Raw genomic sequence first — 20543 nt, forward strand, 5'->3', positions numbered from 1 at the left:
AATTTTTCATATGTTTACATATTTTGTTAACAAATATTTGCCGAGTTTTTTTGTTGTAGCCAAAAATATATACATATTTCTGATATGTACACATGTAGGTAGTGTATCTACAAGATACATATTTTATTTTCTATATATGTATGTGTGCAAATATGAACTTATTGTTGCTCATGTGGTGAATGAATGCTCCTGATGGATGCCAGTTGACAAACATTTTACAAATTTCATGCACATTTTTACAGATTGCGGCGATTTGTAGACATCAAAATCGATGGCAAGAGATTAAAGTGCAAAATGTATGCCCGGTCCATGTTATTTCCGTTGGCAAAGAGATTAAACAAAACAACAACAGCAACAGAAAATGGATAAAAAAAAACCTTCAAATATTTTGTATACGGAATGTAGAGCGCGTTGTAATCACAAAATGACAAGCTAAAAAAAGTAGTAGAATACAACAAAATGGGATAAAATAAAATAAAACAAACAAACATTTATTGTATTTATTCATTGATGATATCAACATTTGAAAGCAAAACTCATTCATACCCACAATGAATGCATATACATATGAACAAAATTATACAATGCGGGAGCCACAAAAAGCCATCTGACAAAAAAAAAAAGCGTCCAACAAAAACACATCATCATCATCATCATCGCCATGATGGCTAGTTGCCTGGAGGGGATTACGATGAGGTAGTCAGTAGTCTCGGTTGATAGTGAAAGTGACCTCCCCCCTCCTGATTTTAGTAACCGGGGACAACAGATTGCGGATTGGGGCAGATGTTTGTTATGACTTTGTCGATGTTGCCAACGATGATGATGATGATAGGCAAAAAAAAAGGGAGAAAAAAGAAACATATTTATAAAAAGTCACACCAAGCCATTGATGGTGGACATTAGCTTTATGTAAGCATAGAAACAGTTGCCTAAACACATGTCTGGCTTGATGAAAGTTGACTGAATCAAGATTGGTTATTATCTAGAAGAGGGCAACCCATCAATACATATGTCTTAATCCAGTCTATTGCTTAAGGTCATGACATGACTATAGACATAGCCAGAGGTTATCAAAAGGCTAATGAAAACTGACGTATATACATATATTGATTAAGAGCTTGAAATCATCTTAAGAAAAGCTAATTTTACGGTTTACTTTTTTTTGGATCTCCCATAATCAAGGAGTTATGGCAAATGTAAAACCATCGGTAATATATATCTTGTAATTAACTTAATATAAAGATTTTTCCAAAGTGCCGATCATTTTAATACATACCAAATCTTAAATTTACTAAGCACTTCAAGAGAAAAATAAACTCTGTAAACTCCAGGGCTGTTTATTAAAAAATTTGCAGTGGCGGACTTACTCAAAGGTTCCAAAGGTTCGAGGCGTGGCCTTGGGCTAGGCCTTCTAGTTGTATGTATTTAAGAAAATAGAAAAGTTGTGGCTGAAAGTATAACTAGCAGGCTTTTCCTTTGAGATCTGCTATACTTAAACTACAGACATTCAAACGTAAAAGAAAAATTTTAAGTATCAATAAACAAAATCAAACATAAACATTAGCAAAGACCAACTATTCATATACATAGCTAGAGAATAAGTGTAGTTTGACTTTCAGATTAATTATATATGTAGTTCTTATACAAACTAATGTTTACAGCATTTGGTTCAATTTGAGAAAAGTTGCCTTAGGTTATTACCTTCTTCAGATCAAATACATGAGTAACATTTATAGGTTTATGAACTTTATAGCGCCAGGGCTTAGATAAGTAAGTTGCCTTCTTTTGAATAGAAGTTGCCACTTCTGAGCACGATCTTTCAATGTTTGTTTAATAATTAACACAAGATAAATCAATATATTTTGGGTATTTGGATCACAACGAAATCTGGTTGCACTCTCCTCCTCCTTCTACCTCATTCAAGTCTATAGAAAAATCTTTCTTAAGTATCAGCTCATTTTGTAAACTTTTTAAATTTTGGTTTCCCATTTTCCTCTCTGTTTATAAAGAACAAAAAAGCCAAAAAATTATAATTAGAGTGCTTGGAAGTAGCTTGATGGCTGGGAAAATAAAACAGGTGTTCCACCAGCAACCAACCGCAAGTAAAACAAACAAAAGGGAATGCCACAACAGGAGTAGAATTTGGGGGCGTAACGAATGAAAGAGAAAAGAGAAAGAAGTCAATGGGAATGAGAATCAGTGAGAGAGAGACAGGAAAAACTATGAGTAAATAGCTGTAAAAATCTCCAAAAGGTAATCAGACGGTTGTTCACCTGACTCTCGACGCGCTCCAAGTCTCTTCTTGGTCACTTCAACGCCTTTTTGGCCCTGCCCAGTTTGTTTTTATTGTGATTGCCTTTTATATTTGCTTGTTATTATACCCTAACCAAAGGTTATGCTGAATCGTATGTCCTTTAACTCACTTTGTTACAAACTATGTTATACTAGAATGACACATTGACACATGGTGACAAATTGTTTGTCATAAAAATTAATGATTCCCATAAATTTAAGTCAACATTTCTGTTCAGTTTTAGAGTATTTAAGAGTCGTCGTGACCCCCTGAGTCATGAAATTTGTTATGGTTTTTTGCTGTTGTTCTCTGCTTTTGGTTAATATCCGACGTGCCAAGAATTCCACTGCGTATTCACAGTCCATATCAATTGGCTGTCCCATGCTACTGCGTTTCGATTTCCATTTCCATTTGATTTTGGATTTTTAGCAGTTTGTTTTTCTCTCTCTTTTTAGTTGCTCGATTTTCGGCTGGGGTGTTAATTCCTTGCCGACCCACATAGCCAGTCAAGTCTCGTCTAACTTGTCTAATTAAGTTGGCAACTCACATGTGAGAAATGCCCAAAGATCAGAGATTCAGAAAAAATCCATGTTGTAGTGCTGGTGGTAGTAGGAGTTGAACATGAATGTACCTATGCCATGATGTATCAGTACAAGTCATTTCAATGGGGAGGCCGTGGAGGCCTAATTACGGGCTCAATCAACTGGCAGGCAGGCAGGCAGGTAGGCAGGCAGCTGCAGGGCTCACTCATCAGAGCAGATTGCCTCAGACAACGACAACCACAACGACGATCCAAGAGTTAGGTAACTCTCAGTTAATGACTTACTAAAAAAGCAAAAGGAAAAAAATAAATAAAACTTCAAGCCCCTAGTGGAGGAACGAAACTTTACGGCATGCTTTAAATATTTTGTGGCACCTGAATGCATTTTACAAATTTTTCACCTGCCAGTTGCAACACATGTGATAAATGGAAGCAGCAGAAGACACACTCTCTGAGACTGAGAGGGAAACTTAAAGACTTAGAACAACTTTAACATGATCATCAACAATTGCTCACAAAAAGATTACAACAAAAATGACTTTTGTTGTATAGTGAAATGAACAATATTTCTAAAAGTTTAAGATAAATAATTTATCTCTTAGTGTTAGTGAAGTGAAGAAATTAATCTGTTTAATGTTAATCCAATCAACTTTAACTAATTTCGTGTTATGATACGTTAATCCTAATTTCATAAAAGAATTCTATATGTTTTCAAGTGATCAATCTTTTAACTTTAGCTAGGGTAAATCGAAAATTGTTTAAAAATATTTGCATTATTCTTTAAATTAACGCTAACAAGGCAAGCCCACCAATTTCGTCAAGGATCATACATAAAAATACACATAACTCACACATACGAATTGAATAATATTTTATCTCACAAAGAGGATGGATAATATTAGACAGTGGATATTCTTTCCATGAAGAGCTTTAAACGATGTTGATTTATGGCAAATATATTTTTTAACCCTAACTGATTTTTAGTACTTTTCTAAACAAGGTATTTGAACATTTTATCGCACTATCTGCTTGGCTGTTGGTTAACTCTGTCAAGAGGTATAAGCATCTTTGTGGCATCTGCAACAACCTACACACACACACACACACACACACACGCAGGCATGTCTCTTCGACGGCCTCCAACTGGCATTTTTAGTTAAGCTGACTCACCTGAACTGCTGCACCTCTGGCACATAGGCTCGCCGGCTTTGGCTTCGGCATCGGCATCGGCAACAGCATTAACCATTAACATTTTGTAATAAAAACAAAAATGCCAAGCCAAAGGTGAAATGGGAAGCCAAAGGAGATGATGCCTGACGACGAGTGGGCTGAGGAAGGTGGGGAGCAGTTGCCGCATCTGTCATCATCTTCAGCATTTGCATTTGCTTTCAACTTGAGGCAAACAAACAATGAAAGTGTCGATGCGTTGAGTTCAACATGGTCGCAAAAACATCAACAGTGATTATGCTGAATGCCTGTTTTTTTTTTGTTTTTTGCCATTTTTTCCATTTTTTATTTGTTATTTTTTTTCTATATTTTAATGATGATGCAACATTTGCCACAATTGTCTAGCGCCCATGGCTAAACAAAGTTTAATGCCCGAAGGCCGCCGCAGTGTGTTCCCTTTGCAAACGTTTGTAAGATGAAACCTTTTTTTTTTGTAGCTGTTGTTGTTGTTGTTGGTTTCTTTAGCTGCTTATGAAGCCAAGTTAGCAACTTGTTAGGTGTATTATTTGATCTCCCTCTTTTTCCCTGCTTCTCTTGCAATTGCCCTTTTGGCCATTTGGCTTGACAAGTTTGCTGCCGCTAATGGCGGCATCGTCGGCGGTTATGGTTACGGTTTAATAAACATTCATTCCTAATGCCAACACAGCGGAGACAAATGCACAAGAATAACCCCAGAGCGACTAAACTAAACTCACACTCTTTTAAAGGTCTCTCTCAAATAGTACATATACTTGTACATATGTATATATAAAATATGTATCTACATATAAAGAAAACAAAAAAAACTAGTCAAGTAAGCGCAGCAGCAGCACCAAAATCACAAAAACATTGCAACAGGTTTCTTATTGGCCTTTTGCCTGACTAAGATGATGGCGTTGGGTGATGGGTGATGGGAGATGGGAGATCGGAGATGGTAGCCGTGTGCTCTATTGGGTGCTTTATTAAATCTTCTACTTGCTATTGTATTTGTTCAAGTATTTATATATACATATATATGTATTTTTTTCCATCTCTGACAGCTATGATTTGTTGCCGAAGGTTAGTTCAAGTCATTAGAGTTGTTGCTGCTGCTGCTTGTTGAATGGCTTTTCCCATAAATTGAAGATGATTTTGTTTGTGTTTCTTTCTATAAACAATGTATGTATGTATTTGTAAGCTAGATATGAAACAAGTACTTTAAGTTTTTAAATATATCTGAAAATCCCATTTAATAGCTAATTAAGAATTTTAGGTTTAAAGGTTAATTAAGAATGGATGAATGACTATTATTGAAAACGCTAAAATTGTAAATACTTAAAACACTTGTAATCATCGAAAGTGTTAGCTTTATGTGCTGATCAATCAGAAATACCAAGGTCTTAAAAATAGCAACTTACACACATAAACTAGTTGGGAAACTTGTAATTTTTGTTTAACTTTAAATGGAGATTGAAATGAGTAATATAACATGTAATTAAAAAAAAAAAAACTCAATAAACACACTCTTAAAATAGTAATTGTCATTATAGTTAACTTCACTCATTATTATTCTACTTTAACACTCTAAGATCAAACCCTGGAATAAATATTTGTGGTAGCTAACTCTGGTTTAGAAATTGGTTATAGGTTTATGTAAACAATATTAACACAAATATGTATTTGAATCAGAGAGCATCAATTTTATAAGTAGAGAGTACTTTCTTCTGAAATGGTTAAATATCTTGTTCAACTAACGATATTTCTTAATTAAGAGCTAGCTACTTATAATAAGTTTTTGGAATTAGCTGCCCCTTTTAAAGATTTTACTTATGCACTTATATTTAAAGCCTTTATTAAGACCTTCGTCGCCTTCTTAATAAACAGAAAATATATAGTTTTAAATGAATGCAAGAAATTAAATTTCAAGTATGAGATCGCCAACTTTATATATTCATTTAAACATAAATATATATTCTCAATATAAGAATTGAATTTATTGAAAACTGTTGCAAGCTGTTGAATAAAAGATGATTTTCCATGTGAAATAAATAGCCACAGTAAGTCAGTGCCCATCAAAATGGAATTAAAGTGGAAAACTTTTGCTTTTTGTGGGAATATATTTCTCCCTGGCCATTTAAAATGCATAAATTTAATAATGAATTCATGACATTTCATGAATTTGACATAATCTCTCCCGATTGACATTTAATTTTTCCATATCAATGTTTTTGATTGATATTTGATGATTTGCCATTTTGAAATTTGTTTTAATTGCAACTCATTTATATTTCCGGCTTGCAAATCAATTTGTTTCTCGTTAGGTTTCCCTAAAAATAAAGTAAATCGCAAACAACCAAAACAAAAAAAAGCGAAAAATAAATCAACAACAAGAAGCTACAAAATCAAGTCGTAATGACCAAGAAAACCTCAAATCGCATGCCAGGTTCCAAACATAATTGTGGCTTTTTTTTACTAGTTGGTCCCCACACTTAACCCAGTCAAATGATGGCAATTAAAACTTAAATGGATGCTTCTGCTCATCTAGTTGGTCGGTTTTGGTCTTGGTCTCGGTCTCGGTCTCTCTGTTTCTCAATTCAGTTGGCCATCAATTTAATTATAAGTTTTTTGGACTAATTGTGCGTAGTCCACAATTATAACTATGTTGGAGAAAAGCAAAAACAAAAAAACACTACCATACAATCATTGGTCACAGCTGATGAAACAAGTGGACCACAACTGCAAAAACAAGGCTCACACAAACACAAACACACACACACATGCTTAGATGTAGAGCATGGCAAACATTAGCCATAAGAGGCAGCAGGAACAAAAAGGCATGCAACAAAATTTGTAGCAAGTTCCCATTCGAAAGGAAGCTGGCCTGCAGGCTTAGAGCCAGATAGAAGGAGGGAGGATGGATGGGTAACCGATTGGTATTCCACAATTTACATGGACCCCACTTAGCGCAACGAAAGAGCAACTTAGAAGACGAGTTCATTGAATTCTTTTTCTGGTCAGGCATTCGCCAAACTCGTAAATTTTCAAACCAAACAGGTTCCTGCATCCACCAAAAAAACAAAAAGACACAAAAACACAGATACAAGACCATATATAACACACACACACACACACATACATACACATATAAAATGGAATGCGGCAGTCATCTTCAAAAGTCTCTTTTTCCTCTGTCTCTCTTTCCCTCTTAACCCCAAAACCAAAAGCCGAAAAGCAGCCCAAAAACCAAAAACTGAAACTGAAACTCATCTTAACTGCAAAATGCATAAAAAACGCATCTGCTTTTCACTTCGTTTGAGTCTGAGATTCGTTTCGGCTACTTCGATTAAGTAGCCTGTCAGCATTTATATATACATACATACATACATATATTTTTTCCTCAGTTTTTCTCTCACTTTTCGGTGAAAGCGTAGACTCTTCTTCTCGGCTCTCCCCTTTTTAAAATGTCACAGCAGAGAGAAAAAAGAGAGTCTGTGAAATACATATATTTCTGTTAAGCAAACCCTAATTGGCATATATGTACCTTAAAAACTCCAAACTGAAAATAAGATTAAGGTGACTCAAGCTACCGAAAATCTAGACAAACGACAGCTCAATTGATACGAGGGATCAGAGTTTGTGTGCTCTTCTATTGTCTGAACAAAACAATGGCTGAAGGAGATGAAGATGAACATGAACATGAAGAAAGATAGATGAGTTTGCCTAGATGAATGACTCTTCTGATGCTTCTCTATACTTTTGGCCATCAATCAAATATCATTCCTCTTCTTCTTTTGAGAACGGAAATGAAGGCGCGCTTATGACCACAATTCCAAAATAAGATAATGCACGCACCTATAGATACAATGCAAACCGTATTCTATATAGCATGTAGCTATTTGTAAACGAGTTGCACGAATTGCATACAATGTGTGTTTGTGTGTGTGCCGCATGCAGCATTCCCATATTCCCACATCTCCTACTGCCCCAAACCCCCCCCACACACACACACACACACATAATGACCTTGTAACTCAACTGTCAAATGTCAGCACACGCAGTCAGGAATGGCAAACAGAAAACAACAGCAAACAGCCAAATCAATAGCCCCAGCCACAATTTATAGTATCCATAGCCATAAATTGGAGTCCGCTTGTGGCACATGTCATGAAGTGAGAGGCAGCAACAGAGAGACAGAGAGAAACCGAGGCCTGAGGACTGACGATTGTGAAGGAAAAGGCAAATGCCATACGCAAAAAGAAAAAACCAAAATGGAAGGGGGGAAAAAAGAATGCTTGTGAAAACCAGAAATGGCAAAAGATTGCGTCTTTTGGGGCTAAAAGCAGAACGAATCTTTGCCTCATTATCATGTAAACAAAAGATTGAAATTTGAATTGCTTTGGTTTTTGTTTGCTTTTTATTATTGTCTCATCAAATTTGGTTTAACCACAAGCTCATAAATTAGTTTAAATCAGCAACTGATGTTCAGTCATCAAAATGTTCTTAAATTCATCAAGTTCAAAAGACATTATAATTTTTTTTTTTCAAATATAGGATAATAGAAAGGATTAACCCATGTAACCTAAGAATTATCTATTGAACTAAATTATATGTTAGTATTATCAATAAACTTTACACTATTCAGTAGTTTGTTAATTTTATTTAAAAATTAAAAAAAAAGGTTTCTCTCTAACATATTTTTGAACAGTATTTCTTTTAAGGAAATTGTTAATTAAGCAGAACATAATCTATTAATCACGAGAATATTATTTATTATTATTTATTATTAATTATTATACAAAATAATATAATAACTAACGAGTTAAGAGTGCTAGCTGCTAAGGCCATCGACAATCACGAGAATATATTTTATGGAAAATATAATTTCTCTAAAATACTTTTCCCTGAAGGGAATTTTGTCTTGATGAGCGTCCATTGAGTTGTGTGTGTGTGTGCGAAACTCTTATGTTGAAAAGCCCTAAATTTTCAGATACTAGACCAGATAAATTAACCAACTCTAGGGGAGATGTGTTTGAAAAGATACTTGGAATTCGTAGTTCATTTTTTATTAGAACATCAAATGAGATTCCGCTTATCGCATTTGAACATTTTCTTGATGTATTGTTTATGCTGGCCCCGGAGATGCGAACCGTCAGACCGTCACTCTCTCAGCCACTCAGACAAAGCGAGTCGAGTCGAGTCGATTTGGATTGTGTTGAGGCAAGTGAAAAATATGAGCAACTCAGCAAATACAAATAGTTTTGTGTGATATCTTACGGATACAGCAACTTCCTCGTTTTGCCCCCTCCACCTCACTCTTTATCCAAATGTCTAGTGAGGAACAAGCATTTCAACAAGTAATGAATTACCCGCCACATACAAATTGCTAAGAAGTTGTTTTGTTGCTGTGCCAAAAAAAAAAAAAAAATAAAAATAAAATAAAAATCTTCTTACAATCTACAGCCAAGAGTACCCAGTATAAAAATATATAGAATTTCAGAGAAGAACTAAAAAAAAGTTTCTTTTTGTTATCAGAAGAAAGCAAAGCTGAAGCTCAAACTGAGAGTTTGGGGAGAAAAAGTTTTGGACAAAGGAGCCCTTTGCCTTGGCCTGTGTGTTCATTGTTTTTAAGACGATGAAGTTGTTATTGCTGTTGTTGTTCTTGTGGTTCCTAGTTCCTTTTTTTCCTTTCTTTCCTTTATTTTTGTTGTTTTTGCTCTGGAAGGAACTTTTGTGAATGCCAAGATAATGGGTAAGTTGTTTCCAAAAAGGAAAGGGAAATCAAATCCATTGTAGGTCAGTAATTTCTCATTCTCAGCACATACAAAACGGTTTCCGTATGGTATGGAATGGATTTATCCATGTGACACTACGTGAGAGGAGAAACCAAAAGCCAAATTCCTCGATCATATTAAGTTATCAACAAGCAAAACGTGTTGGGCATAGAATAAAAGAACTAGCCAAAAATATTATGTTTTTTGCACACATTTGCAACACAATTTGACAACTGTTTTTCAGCATCGAACTGATGTTTCAATAATGAACGTGCAAACGTGCAAAATGCAATTTAAAGATAATGAAAACAAAACAAAAACAGAACTACAAACACTTATCACATTTCTTTTAACACCTGTTTCTGAGGTCGCAATGATAACCGAAAGAAAAACAACAAACCAATGACAACAAAAATATTCCAAACCAGCCAGGTGATGTAAGCCAAGAGTCCCATAAGCATAAGCATAAACATATTATGGTCTGTGATTAATTTATTGAAATTAACATAAATGGCAACAGCTTTAACTTTTACCTGCCGCTCGTCTGTCACTCTGTCGGGGCACGATCTGGCCACTGACCGACATTAATAATTAAATTTAATTGCCGTTGCTGCTTCTTAATGATGCAAGCATCAACAAAACAAAAACCAACAAAAAAAAGAGCCAGTCGGACCCCTGCCGACCTGAAAGGTGAGAAGACGAAACCCGTTTGTTTATGAAATGAAAATTGAAATGGAAATGAAACGATACGCAATTTGACCTGGCACCGCAGCAACGTCGGGGTCACCAAATGTGAATTTTGAATAAAGTTCACCCCAAAGTGATGAAAATTGAAGTTCAAAATTAAATTATACTTATAAATATTGTATTTACTTCGGCACTTGAGAGCATTAGCTCTTAAATAGGATTTGGAGTGAGGCCCAAATAAACTTTTTAGGGCAAAGAATCACTTAACATCAATGAAAGTGTTTTACTTTTGGAATTTCCAATCACTTTTTCTAATTCATTTGAAGTTTGATATGCCTCTTAATTACCATTCCACACATGATGGGAATTCAAATGTCTTTACTTTAAGTGTGGTTGTAAAAGTGTTTTTTATTTCTTATTTTTCCTTTGAGTATGAATGGCAAACCAATACTCTAATTAATAAAATTTTATAACAAATTACCGACTATTATTAACTTTTATTTTCGGCTTTTATATCAAAACATTTTTTAATTGAAAACTTTAAGTAATATGTCGCACATGTGTAAATTAAGCTGTTGTTTTTAGTGAGTTTTAATTGAATATTATTAACACTCATTAGAGACAATAAATTTCCAGTTACCACAAATTAAAAATTCAAAAGTTCACTAAACCAGCAAGTAAAACAATTTTCATGTTGAAATGGAAAAACACTTACACTTAATAAGAACGTGATTTAACTGGGATTGTTAATTTGAAAACAATTTTTTAAATTTGCCAAGACTGACAACTTTATACTAAGCAATCAATCAGAATTCCCTTCTAATAAGAATTGGCAATCTTAGTTGGTTTTTTGAACTGATTAGCTACATATATTTGCTAAACGAAATGATTTAGATTCTATTTTTTTTTTTTTGTTGCTATTTCAGCATCTGCCTTTTAAGTCTTAATTCCAGTTTAACTTGTTCTTAACTCTATACTAATTTAATACACAAATTTGGTTTATGCAAAATGCCACACATCTGAAGTGTTAACGGTAAAGTTTCAATCATACGAAAGACAAACCTCACCTAATTAGCTGGCATATCAAAAAACAGACAATCTATTTATGTATCTATCGAATCTGACAGGCAAATCTCAAATGTCTTTCAAATGCTAACCAACTAACTATGCCAAGTAACTAAAACTAAAGCCAACGGACTAGCGCGGCAATGGGGCAAGTGGCTACTTTCCCATCAGAAAGCTTCTTGTGATAATTAATAAAAATTTTGTTGGCTTGATTCTAGGCCAGACAGACGGATGGAAACTCACACACAGACAATTAAATACACATAGATACAAAACTGTCTCTTGGTTGTACAAAACCAAAACAAAAAACCGGTAAAACTCACACAGACAGTGGGAAACAAAGGCAGACTTGTGTGAGGGCGGACCGAAATGTGATGAGGGGATAAGGGGTAAGGACATCTGCTGCCATGGCAAAGCCAAAGGCAAAAACAAAGCCTGCATATTCAAGGGTTCCTCATGCTCTCAAAAAATCGGCACAAGAAGGGGGCGTTACGGGGTGGCATAAAAATCAAATGAAATTTATTGATTTTTCTTTCACACACACACACACACGCACATACATATACAACAACAGAAAGGCGGCCCAAAAGCAAAGTCAAGGAAGTGGCCAATAAAATGTAATTTGCAAACAACAAAAAACATATACACTGACACACCGAAATAGCCCTGTAATAGCAGACACATAACGCTAACGAAATTCGAATGCTCTAACTAACTTGTCTTACCAACAGGTAGCGAGATGTCCATTAACAGATTTTGCACAAGTTTTCTATAATTCAGTTTAAGCCCATGTGGCTGGGAAACAAACTTTTTAGCCTAGTCTATGTACCCAATGGCATTGATAAAGTGTTTTTGGTTTGCGCGCTAACAAAGTCAATGCACGGACCCCTTACATGAGGAAGAGCCATCCCAAAGAAGTGCGGTCGAAAAGAAGCAGAGGCAAAAGTAACACACAAGCACAAAAGAACAGAATTTGGATTGCGGGAGGGCTTACAACCTGGCCCATCACTCCTCATACATACATACATATATATTTGTATATGTGTGTATAAGCTATATACTAGGTAAATGTCAGCTTCAGTTAAGAGAGCACGCACAGGGAGCTGACGAAACAACAATGAGAAATATACGTTACGAGGGCGCCTCAGCCAAACAGCAGCAGGTGCCGGCTGAGGTTTTTTTTTCTTTTGTCGTTTTCGTCTCTTAACAACCAAGAATGAGGAAGTGTCTGAGGGTAAAGAAATGTGTTCTCCATCTGATTGTGGTTCTGTTTCAGTGGCAACCGGCACTGGGCACTTTGGCACTTGGCACTAGAGCTGTCGCGTGTCACACACGAGAGGCGAAGAGGCAAGACTTACCCCCGTCTCAAACTTCCGTTGCAGTTGGCTGGATTTTCCTGTCACAAATCTTCCGAATTCTCCTTAATGGTCAATAAATAAATATATGCACATATATTTATTTTATATATTTATCAAGTATCATGTGTGTATGTAATATAATTTGATAAAAATAAAATTTTGATTTGTGTAGGGAAAATTGGTTTTCGTTTTTCACTCTCTTTCTCTCTCTATTTTATATTTTTTGCACATCACGCTTTAATTTATAATTTATGCTTATTATTTTGCATTTGCATATACATTTTTTTTACACATTAACTGAAACTTCACAGCTGACTGTGACTTCTCTTTGGTTGTTGTTATTGTTGTTATCGTTGATACAATATTTCACGCGCCTTTACTCCTAAATACATACACACTTTCGTCTCACACACACACGCAGTTGGTTAGGGACACTACGAAACACCGACCAATTGCACCTGCCCTTGTTGTCGAGAGGGAGAAGTAAATGGAAGAGAAAAGTGTGAAAATGCAGGTAATACGCGACCACCGCTTCCAACTGTTTTAACGGCCCGAAATCGACTGAATAGTCCAACTCGATACCAAAGACTTTTTATGATACAGGCAGCACAGGGACGGTTTGAGACTTAACACGGCCCTAGATAAACAATCATAATAAGTGACTGTTCACCTGCACATTTTTTGGTTTTGTTCTTTTTCTCCTTAAATTATTTTAGAAAAAAAGGATTTAAAAAAAGTTTATTGTTTATTTAGAAAATTCGGAATTGAAACTATACGTTAGAGGGCAGATGTGTAACCTAAATTTATATGTGATACAAAAGCCAAAGCAATGTAGATTTCGTTTTACTAACTTATTACTTCATTCTATATAAGTGAAAGTTTTAAAAAACCTTAAACTTTTTATCTAATTCTCATTGTGCATATTCCAATTATTAAAAGTCTAACTGGCTTACCTTGCGTATACGCTTTTCTTATCCTTATTATTGGAGAAAAGTTGTTCAACAAGTTTCCATTTCCTAACAATTCAAGAAAGATTCAAACTTTTTGTTGAATTTCTCGTTAGCTATGTATGTACATCAATATGTACTTTATGAGCTGTGTACGCATTGTTGTTGAAATGTTAAAGTATTTTTGCATTTCTTATAATGTGTAAGGGTCCAAGAGTCCGCTCCTGTTTGAAACATGTTGTGTGATGTTTGATGTTCGGCCATTGTACGGGTGCCAAGAGTGTGGGTCAGTTGGTTTTTCTCTTTCTTTTTCTGCCTCTTGCTATTGTGATAAACATTTGCTGATAAGAATAAAAAAAGAAAAATACAATAAAAAGAAACGAACTGACACAAAAAAGAAGAAGGCAAGAGGGAACCTACATATTGCAGGCGAATGACAAATAGACCCGTATGAAAGCCATTTGCTTCACTTTACTAACACTTTGTTTACGCAAAAGTTTTCGCCAAGCGAAACTGTACTGATATCGATGGAACCTATGTTAGGCTCGACCAATACTTTGACAATATGATATCATATGGGGGAAACATAATTCTAATCAAATATTTGCAGTATATAGCTAGTTGATAACATTTTTCCCACCAAATCGTTCATCTCTGATGCAACATGGAACTAAATTTTGTTATTTGCCGGCTTCCAACTCGAACTCAAACATGATCGATTGCACTTGACTAGACGTCCATGCACGTGGCTCATTTATGCATGTGTGTGTGTGTGTGTGTGGGTGGGTGTATTTGAAGGAATGGTGTCTTGAGAGGGGAAAGGTAATGCAATATGCATAATATTTAGTTTTATTTTTTTCTTCTCTATTTCTTTCAAACCGCAACAATTTATTTTGTTCAGCTCAACTTTCTATGAACTTTTCCCTCAAATTTTTGTGTTGTTTTTTTTTTGTATTTTATTTTGTTGAAATCGATTTTGGCACTTCAGAAGCTATCAGAAATTGTCAATTTTCGATGTCATCAATAACATTGCAATTCGATTTGCTCCATTTGGCAGCATGTGTAGATGGGTGGGAAGTGGTGGAAAGACAACTGCACTTTTCACTTGCTTTATGTTGGCCATATCATATTGGAACCTGACCAACTTGGTTAAGAGAGTGCAGAAAACCGAAAGAGGAGATGACACCAATCAACTTATTTTAACCACTTCTTTTTTGGTTGTTGTTTTTGCATTTCGCTTTCTTTGCTAATGTTTTTCATAGTCTTGGGCCACGAAACGAGTTTCGAGTTCGTCATCTATTGAAAACTCGAATGTCTATATACGTAAGCAGATGCACTCATTTTGCAAACACACGAGCCGTGCATACTGTTTGGCCTGAGACTGGCTTTGGCTTCACTCAACTGCCGTATGTTTGGCATTGGTTATATGTTTCGTATGTATACGTATAGTTTAGGTATGCATGAAGTTTAAGAGGTGGAACTTGCCATTAGTGTCACTAACTCAATATGCTTCATTAGATTCTGCACACCGTTCAGGAAGCAAACTGTTGTGAATTTTCCTTTTCAAATTGAATTTATCTTTGAATTTTATTTTATATTAATGGAATGTAAAGGAAATCAGGAAAAGTTTATGAAATCCCAAAACAGGTAAATATTTTTATATACAAATTCTTAAAACGTTTCAAATGTTTACAAGTTTATTAACCAAATTTTCTTTTCTATTTCACTTACTACCAAAATTTTGCTTTTTAACAAACTAACTGACTAAGTACCTCTCCTTGTATCTGTCCCTCTTGCTCTACTTTCTCTCTCTCTTTATATATGTATGTATGTATATATTTAATATTTTTATCTAATAAACATTGTTGAGAGAAATAAATTGTTCAATTAAATGCAAATATAAGCTTTGAATAAGCTGCTTAAAAATTGCCCACAATATTGCTAAATTTTTAATATAATTTTCATATTTATTTCTATGAACAACATTTTGAAATTTCTGAAATATATGTGAATGCATACATACATAGTTAAGCACACAAAAAGAGAGCAAAATTAAATTTTTTTAAATCAAATGGTACCTATCTTAAAGTTAGATCACAAAATGTACATATATGTTGCGAACTTTTAATCTAAGTGTATACAAAAATAGAAAAATTTCACTTAATTTTGTTAATAAGTTCAGTTTATCTTTTAAAATTCCTTAACTGACTAAAACGATGATTAACTTTTGCATTCAAAGGATTTGGATTACAAATTATATGGCCATGACTTGGACTTAGATCTGATATTGGTAATTTTTTGAGGCACCTGCGATTTGTTGGCGCTGCCAATTTGCCCAGCAATTGAAAATTCAATGCACGCCCCAGACCAAAAACTCATTTGCAACACTTCACGCAACGCCGGCGATTTCGATTTTAGTCCAAGATCAAGGGCGATAATGCCCGCGGGTCAAGAAGCAGCACCGCGCGGCAATGCTACGAGTGGCTGCTTGAGGCATGCCGCATGTATTGCGTGCAACAACGCATTCATTGTAACTATAAATAGCCCGGGCTAGCGAACTGGAGAGAATAAGAATACAAAGAAGATACCAACAACAACAACATCTTTTGCTTGTTCTTCTTTTATCCCAGTTGGCTGATCTTTACGCACAGCAACAAAACAACAACGGCAACAACAACAACAACATTCCTTTCGACATTTAATTAACGATCGCGATTGCAATCAATGCACACAGAGCGCCCCGAAGATTTTGCTTATGAATGAGCTGAGTGGTGAGACCAGTTGGTGGCCAGTTAGTCAAGCTACTAAGCTGACAAATACTATAATTAATTTTAATTGCACCGATTGGCGCTCTCTTTCCGTCTCATTAAAGTTTTTTATCTTTAATTTTCTGCCAGATTTTGATGTTTAAGGGGCAACAGCTGCATTCAGTTATTGAAGATGAAGATGGAGCCAAGAAGACACGCTTGGTACGTGTTTTTTCTCCTAATTGCAGAAAATGTCGCGTGGCATTTTGTCGCCACCTTTAAGGAAAAACAGAAACAAGACTAAAATCGTTATGGAGCTGCAAAATGTTGAAAATAAGACATATTTGCAGAAGAATATTTTCTTATTTCTATTTTTTCTACATTCTGTAACATGAAATCGCTCACTATGTAGACAAAAGCAATAAAATACACATCCTTTGTAGAAAGAAAGCCTGCTGGCTCAAGTGCAATAATAATATAAAATACTTTTTAGTGTTCAGTTCATTGAACGCGCACAAATCCAATTAGATTTTGCCCCAGCACACACACACACACACACACACAGATAAAGAGAGAAACACGAACTCAGAGGCAAATGGAGTGCAAATGGCAAAGCATAACTGCAAAATCGTAGCATACTTTCCAGCGCACAAGCTAACAAATTCTTCTTTTTTACCCAAGTCAATTTGCCTGCCATAACTTCTGTGTATGTATGTGTGTGTGTCTCTGACTGCATAATTGTCTGTGGGTGTGTGTATGTGTGAATATGCATGTTTTTGGTATGTTTGCCCAAGTTGATTTGGTATATGTTTCTAGCACAAAAAAAACTTGTTTTTTTTTTTTGGGTGTAAAGGCATTTACTATAGCACACATTCCTAGACTAATAAATAGTGAGAAATCCGCATTATTGATTTTCAAGCAATTAATTTAAAGCACATGCCGAAGGAACTATAAATTAAGAATTTAGTTACATAAATTGGAAACTTTGGAAAAGTAATTCAAATTTGTAGCAATTCAAGAAAGTGTTTTATTCTACAAAAAAAGTAACATAAAAGAGTTAGCTCTATAAACCAATTCAAACTGAAAAAGTTTCTAGACATTAATCCTAAAAGAGATCTCAATTTCGTTTAATGTATATTTTGTTTTAATTCTTGAGCATTTAAGAGTGTGGCTGATTCGTTTATTAATTTACAATTTGCAAGCTTTTATATTACCATTTGTGTGTTTTTTGTAATATTTTTTTATTTTTTTTTTTTTTTTTGTGCATTGTTTCAATTCCATGCTCAATTAAGCAGCTTAATTATGCTGACCATTTGTGTGTGTGTTCAAGGACTTAAAATATTTGTAAGATGAATTTAATGAATAACAATAAATGAAACAAACAATGCAAACAATAAAACAAATAAAAAGCGACGCAAATGGAACAAATATGATGAAACAATTAATCAATATGAAAATATTATCAATGGATTAATTAACTATTTAATGATTAATACAAAGAGTAAATGGCTTATATATTTATTTAGGTTTTCAAACTAATCTTATAATTTTAATCATTGTTTTAAATATTTAACATCTCTCCAAGCAAACTTTCACAAATTAGACATTTAAATAAGTTCATTTGTTATAATATTAATTTTACTGGAAAGATCAGATTGGATAACAACTAATAATATAAGTCATGGTTAATAATATTTCAAAAAGTTGATATTTCTCGAAAATATTATTTAACTTACCATGAAGTGTATAAAAATAAGGTGACTTTTATTGTTATTAAAAACTATATTAATCATTCATTATTTTTGTCTAGGGTGAAAAATCAAACAGCGAACCCAAGTTGAGTAATTTGGATTCCTGATCAATGGAAGTTTCTGAATATATTCGAATTTTCCTACCTTTATCTTTTTTGGGTAACGTATTTTGAAATTTCAGAGTTTATTTTCTTTATTCTTCAGTGAAACATCTTACTATGATGTGATTATCTACATAAAAATAGTATCTTGATGCTCAATATCTTTCAGATTCGTTCAATATTTCCAAGAAGTTATGGATAACAATATCATCAGATAGGTTTTCTATTATACAGATTAAACAGCCGCACATTATATCCGCATTAACATAAACGAGCCATAATGAAAAGTTTGTTAAATTTCCGCATTGAAAAAAGAAAAGAAAAGTAAACTTTTTTCCCATATACACAATTAAGAAGCCATAAACACATGCTGCCGGGTTAGAGAACTGGTGGGAATCCAAAAAAAGGAGCAAAAACTGGCAGCCAAAAGTTGCAAAGCGCAATTTGAAAAACAGTAAATAAGAACGCGAGGCAAGGAGAGCTGAAGCAAAAGGACACGTAGCTGGCGCAGAGTCACGACAGGATTTGCATGTGAGTTGCAGTTGTTATTGTCAGTGTATGTTTGTGTGAACGTCCTGGCAAGGATATATATGAGCAGGCAATGACATGACTTGGCAGCAATTTCTATTTTCTGTTCAGAGCGAATGGATTGTGACAAATGGGCCAAGGGGTTGTGGCAGGACAGGTGTTTTGTGGTAACTGTAGGTGGTATGCATCCAGGTGCACACAGCTGAGAATGACGAAAATTTATGATGGTCTCTCTCCCTCTGAGCTTTGGCGGAGGAGTGGTATATCTTTATTGAATAGGGCAAAAACGATTTACCATTTGTAACCAGATGAGAAATGAAAAAATGGGAAAAGCACAAAACTCAGTGAGCTGTAAAATACTAAAGCTATGGGTTACATTGGGTTCAACTTAAGGTTACAGTTTCCAAATATCTAACAAAAGAATGAAACAAAATGAAATGGCTTAAGGTTAAGCGAAAGTCAATTTAAAGTTAAAAAAAGTTTTAAAAAACAGACTGTGAAAGATTTGCCACAGTTATGAAGATTGAAGTAGCTTTAATGCTTCGCAATTTAATGGAGCCATCTCGGAGCTTCAAGGCCTTTATCATCTATATGCATTACCAGCTTATGCACATGGCAAACATAAGTACACAGATACATACACACACACACATGGTGTATCTATCTATGTGCCAAGGCCCAAGGTTGAAGCAGAGAGGCTTTGGTGTCCTTGCAAATACCGCCACAATCATAATTAGTATCCTGTGCAGACATGTGTGTGATGCATGGCTCTGCCATACAATACTTCTACACAAACACACACCAACGGTAAGAGAGAGAGAGAGAGAGAGAGAGAGAGTCAGTCCTGTTGGCCTGTGATATATTGGCATTTAAACCATATCTGCGGCCTGTTGCCTACATCCTCTGTCTGGCTTTAAAGGACTTGTTCTGAATAATGACAAGCCAGCAGCTTCTGCCACAGAGGCAGTATCAAACATCAACAAAAAAAAACTTCATTAAATTGCAAAAATAGAATTAGCAGCAAACGGAGAATGGAGAGGCTAACTTCCTTGTTACTTGTGGGCTGAGAAGGAGCTTAATTACAGCTTAGACCTCAATTAAAAAAAAGCTTCACAGGAAACTCATACACACACACAAATGGATATATATAGCGTGAGAGTAATAGTGACAGAGAGTAGAGCGGGAAAGGGAAACAATGCTGTCTAAGGACGAAATTGTTGTTAATGATGGCCATAAAACACCTTGGCTAATTTGCGCAAATTGTTTTGAGCTTACAGTAATGGTATAAGACTTTAGTTTTTGCCATCAATTTCTCATCATATGAAAATAGTAAGTAATTCATTAAATTAATTTATATAAATTTTATTTTTTACCTGTCTAAATGTATTGGGCCTTAGCCTTTTCTTGTTGAGCTCATTCAATTATTTGTTCACTCACTCGTTCGGTCACTCGTTTCGAACAGTTAACTCAATGACTATCTTGTTTAGTTTTGCCCCGTTATTCAGAACCAAAATTCTCAAAATCAATGTTCAAGGCATTTGTGATTTATGTACATATATCTGGTCCGGG

The 20543-nt window shown here is 34.9% G+C and overlaps 1 protein-coding gene across 4 annotated transcripts in view; it reads right to left on the reverse strand.

Annotated features, from left to right (window-relative positions):
• LOC137577601 (putative polypeptide N-acetylgalactosaminyltransferase 9) overlaps nt 1–13590 on the reverse strand; it is a 61464-nt gene extending 47874 nt beyond the window's left edge. For 2 of the 4 annotated variants that reach the window (XM_068291112.1, XM_068291111.1), the window contains exon 1: nt 12901–13588. The gene's annotated coding sequence lies outside the window, so the exon portion shown is untranslated. Of the gene's footprint in view, nt 1–12900 lie in introns of all 4 variants that reach the window. The other 2 variants (XM_068291115.1, XM_068291113.1) reach the window with 2 other exon arrangements.
• Nucleotides 13591–20543: the final 6953 nt, after the last annotated feature.

Source organism: Drosophila tropicalis, unplaced genomic scaffold (genome assembly GCF_018151085.1).
Source record: "Drosophila tropicalis isolate 14030-0801.00 unplaced genomic scaffold, ASM1815108v1 contig_593, whole genome shotgun sequence".
Lineage (NCBI taxonomy): Eukaryota > Metazoa > Arthropoda > Insecta > Diptera > Drosophilidae > Drosophila > Drosophila tropicalis.